We start from the raw sequence: 5,466 nt of genomic DNA, 5'->3' as shown, positions 1-5,466 counted from the left end.
AAGAAGAAGAAGGTTTTCAAGCAAGTAACTCAAGGTAACATTCTAGATATGTTTTCATATGACATAAGTGTTTGTCTACATTAGATCTAGCCATGAAAGTCTTGGATTTGTTGCATGTTCAATTAGTGAAACCTAGATCCAAGCTATAGGGTTGTATGTGCACATAGGGAAAGTTCTTATGTTCAAAACCCATCAGTGGTATCGGAGCCATGATTAGTTTCAATTGAATGTGATGCTTAACTATTTTGCTTGCTGAAAATCATTTTTCTTGCCCTCTGTCGATCCAACTCGGCGAGTCAGTATTTAGACTCGGCGAATTGGCCCTACTCGGCGAGTCCCATAACCTGACTCGGCGAGTCCGAGCGTCAGACAGAGGATAATTCGGGATTTTGTTGCTTTTTTGTCTTGGATTGATACCTAAATCGTTTTATTATGTTAAAATCCAAATTTTAACCTAATTTACTGATTATCCTTGACATAAATATAGATAATTTCAAATCTTTTAAATATTGATTATTTATATGATAAATATTTGACTATTTAAGATTATTTGGTAATTATCTAATGACTAAAATTTAATTAGGTCAAATATAGATAATTATGAAATTAATTGTTTAATTTGAATTATTTGTTATTTGATCCCTATTTTTTGAAAAGTTCAATTTCTATCCCGAAGTTTTGAAATTTGAATTTTGTGATTAATAGTTTAATTTAGAAAAATTTAAATTTCAACCCCTAGAGTTTTACAAGTTTAAAATTCAACCCTATACTATTATATTATTAAAAGCTTAATAAATATATAAGTAAAGTTAAAATTCTAGTCTTACAGTTAGTAGGCATCATTCACGAAGCTGGTATATAACGTGGGTATAAGGTTGCTGCCTATAAAATGGCGCTTAATAGGTGTACACTCACACCCACCGCTTGCTTGATCGGTGGAGGGTCGTTAGCCGAACAGGTAGGATAGGGCAACTCTCTCTCATCATTGATAACTATAATGAACGTATAAAGGTAACTAAACTATTTTATAAAATTCCCAATCTTAGTTACTTTAGGAAAAGTGAATTGATGCAATCCCATGAAATCGCACTTTGCACCCTTGCTAAGAAGTTAGTGGAGCGTGTGTGGTTTACCGGCACACTAATTGGTTCTAAGCAAATATGGCAAAGGATGATTCATTGTTTATCATAGTTCGATGGAGCGTGTGTGGTTTACCGACACATCGAATACATGATTGTAACAATGAAGGCACCATGTAGATTTGCATGGTAATTCACACCCGCTTTGTGATCCTCGGTATCCCAGTCACAAACTAGAGGGGCATATCGAGATTTAAACATACCACTGAAAAGTTCAATTAATCTCTAAAATCTAGGAATTCTCAATAAAACTTAAGGTTTTGTTTTCGTGGTGAAGAATTGGTGAATCGTCATTCACTTACCTCCAAATTATTTGCATGATTGGACTACGGCATCCCTTTTCTAACATGTAAATAATGTTTTTGGGTGCTAGCCCTAATTTTTCATTTTGGGTGTTTAATTAGGGATCCAAATTCTAATCAAACTTTTCCCTTTCTATTTGTAGATTGTCACACCCCCGAACCAGACAGCGAAACGTCCAAGGGCTGTTGTGACTCAATTGAATACCATCGCAGTGAATATACATGAAACATAACATCATTCATCACCATGCATTGAAATATTACAACTGGTAGTGTTTACATTTAGTACATTGTTTCAAAACATTACATTCCCAAAAAGTAGATTGTTCGATACTAGTTAAACAAACAACAAGACATCACTGAGTACATTTTTCCCTTCGATTTACCTGTTACCTGAGAATACAAGTATTTTGAAAAACGTCAACATATGAAATGTTGGTGAGTTCATAAGTAATGTTTGAAACATAATGTTTTGTATTATTTTGAAAAACCACCAGAAAATCCGATATTTTCTGAAAAGATTATTGTAAGTAAGAAAAAGTGTGAAGATCCGTAAGTATGCTTGTTTGTTTCTATAAATGTGAAAAATTGTTAGACATGGTATGCATCTCGTAGGTGTAAGTTTTGAAATCCCTAGGAAAACCCGATGTTTTCCTAATACTTTAAATTACGCTTTATATATTTTGTTATACCGTTGCGACATGTGTATTCGATGATTCCAGGTGACATTGGATTAAGTATGGGTGGTGAGTTGTTATAATCACACATTAATGAAAATGACTAGCTTACAACTATACAAACGAACCCTTCAGCATCGTCTGTACTACTCACCTAATCCAACCACCCTGACTTCCCATAGCCCCACCACCTAGGAAGAAAAGAGGGTGCAAAGCCCCCGTTAATTCCATGAGTCGTTCAAGGCTATCGTGAATGCGAAACACCCTTGGCTCGACTCGCATTTGACTTCTCGACTTTACTAGCAGTGCCAAAGGACCCTTGGGGCCCAACAGCACAAAAGCTATTGAAAGTCCTTTTACACGGTATTAGGTCGTATAAGACCCAATAACATGTAAACGCGTTTCCTTCGGGCCTAAAGATCATGTCATTGGGCTAGCTAGGCCCAACAAGCACGATTTGAAACTTTCGGGCCCAAAGATGGTGTATCGACATCTGGTGAATTCCCACGTGTGTATTGACTTCCCGTAAGTTCCGCGTGTGTATTGAAGTATCGTCGTGTATTGATTTTTGATTAGTTATTGATTCGAGACCGAATCAATTCGTTTGGTAACGATTTTGGTGTTGAAGGTGTATTATATTTCGCTGGTAGTCGTGGTACTAGTATTTTATCATAAAGGATTTATTGTTTAAAACATTAGAATTTTTCTTTTTGCAGCCCCTTCTTGGATAAATTTACACTTTTAACCCTTTATATAAAAGAATTTCCATTTAAGTGCTTAAACCATTTTTCTTGACACTTTAGTATCAAAACTTGTTGAAAAGGTATTTTTCAGCTCAAATTTACTTGAAAAACAGTTTTAGTCCCTCAAAATGAAGTTTTCTCGGTTGAAACCTCTATTTTCGCAATTTTTACAATTTTGACCCAAAATGGAAAATTTTTGCATCTTTGGTTGCTTTTAAATTTGAAAAGTATTTTTAACCCTTGAAATGGACTTGGTACACTAGTTGTGACAACCGTCAATTTTCGGTCAAGTCAAAGTCAACTAAAGTCAACAAGTCAAACCAGTCAACTCAATTTGTCGTGAGTACTAAAGTTTACGTTATGTAACTTCTAAACAACTCTCTATTCTAATAAGAGATCATAAATCGAAAAGTGCGTTCACCTAGATCTCCTTAACCTAAAACGGTGGTACGTGGAAAGCCAAACCGATAAAATAATGTTACATACTCATCGAGATTATGCAAGATCCCTAATCAAGGCTTAACGGGATTTAAGGACCTTGTAGAGCGTAGCCGGACACTCAAAAAGGTCACCAATGAAACCTCTCCCACATATCTCTAAGTATGTGAAATCTCTCCCACATATCCCTAAGTATGTGAAACCTCTCCCAAATATCTCTCTGTATGTGAAATCTCTCCAAGTATGTCAAATCTCTCCCAAATCTCTCTAAGTATGTCAAATCTCTCCCAAATCTCCCTAAGTATGAGAAATCTCTCCCAAATATCTCTCTGTATGTGAAATCTCTCCAAGTATGTCAAATCTCTCCCAAATCTCTCTAAGTATGTCAAATCTCTCCCAAATCTCCCTAAGTATGTGAAATCTCTCCCAAATATCTCTCTGTATGTGAAATCTCTCCAAGTATGTCAAATCTCTCCCAAATCTCTCTAAGTATGTCAAATCTCTCCCAAATCTCCCTAAGTATGTGAAATCTCTCCCAAATATCTCTCTGTATGTGAAATCTCTCCAAGTATGTCAAATCTCTCCCAAATCTCTCTAAGTATGTCAAATCTCTCCCAAATCTCCCTAAGTATGTGAAATCTCTCCCAAATATCTCTCTGTATGTGAAATCTCTCCAAGTATGTCAAATCTCTCCCAAATCTCCCTAAGTATGTGAAATCTCTCCCAAATCTCTCTCGAAATCTCTCCCCGACTTTCTATAATCACTCGGGACATTCCGACCCCCGAATTTGGCGAAAATAGCCCAAAAACGGAAGTCTACGCGAAAAACGGACTTAAGGAAACGAACCCTCCGAACCGAAAGTACTATTCATGAACCGAACCGAAAGTACTATTCATCAACGAACCGAGGGTACTGTTCATGAGCCGAACCGAGACACTGTTCATCCGAACCGAACCCAGCACTGAAGGAAGGTCCGAACCGAACCCAGCATAAAAGGGAAAATCCGAACCGAAAGTACTGTTCATTACTGTTCACAACAGTCCATTCGGTTCTAGCCTAACTTCGGACCGAACCGCCCGACTTCGGACCGAACCTCGGATCACTCTCGCTTCGCTTCTTCCTTCTGGCGCGCCTTCACCTCCGAGCCGTGCACATCTGGCCGAACTTCGGCCTAGGACCGAGCTTCAGCCTAGGTCCGAAGAATCTCGCTGGAAAATACATTTTTCACCCCGTTTTTGCGTTTTTTGCGTTTTAAACCCATTTTTAATTATTTTAACATAGGATTTTCACCCAAAACTTTATTTTAAAATATAAGACTCCTAAATTAATAATTTAATCATATTTTAAGGGTAAAATCTTATCCAAATAAGATTGGTAAAGTACAAAAGAAGAGTGTTGACCTTACTTTAGTTTATGACGCAAGCAACCCCCACACCCACTCCATGACAACCCACACTCCTCCCCACCATACCTTGTACCTTTTACTCCCTTTCACAAGTAACCCCCACAATCTAAGGGCTGATCTTACAACCTCACTCCTCATTCTCTTCAAACACTCTCAAATTACACCAAGATTGAACTCCCACTTTTTCTCTCCAACTTCTCTCTCTAACTCACGATCTCAAGGCTGATCATCAAGTGTTCTTCCACTCTTGGTAAGTGTAATCCACCCTCCCTGTGATTCTCACACTTCATTCTACTCGAATCATTGATAGCTCATACAAACTCCATAACTATCATGCTAGATTCTCGAAAATCTTCAAGACATTCCAAGTGTCCTTGAGTTAAGCACCTCCATTCTTCAACAATCATCTACTGAAAACACTTAAGGTGAGTTCATACCCCCATATTTTCATGTTTTCTCGAGTTTTTAGGGGGAGAATACAAGTTAAAACACCAAGAACATAACTACACTTTTCTAACAGCCTTCATCAGAAAAGTTCAACTCCATTCACGGACTGTTTTGGACCACTTAAACATTTTAGTTTTCAAAACTATATTAGGTGTAAGTAGTTCCAGTTCTTAGCTTTAAAATGACTACTTGCACATCTCCATACGATTTTTCTACAATTTATGGTGATTTTTACAAAACTGCCTATCATTTCAAACACCAATCCGGACCAGTCTGTGATTATGGACTTTTTCACCCAAGTTGGAGGGCATTAA

This window comes from Lactuca serriola, chromosome 9 (genome assembly GCF_051521515.1).
Source record: "Lactuca serriola cultivar US96UC23 chromosome 9, Lser_US96UC23_V15, whole genome shotgun sequence".
In the NCBI taxonomy this organism is placed as follows: domain Eukaryota; kingdom Viridiplantae; phylum Streptophyta; class Magnoliopsida; order Asterales; family Asteraceae; genus Lactuca; species Lactuca serriola.
Note: the sequence above shows the minus strand (reverse complement) of the source record.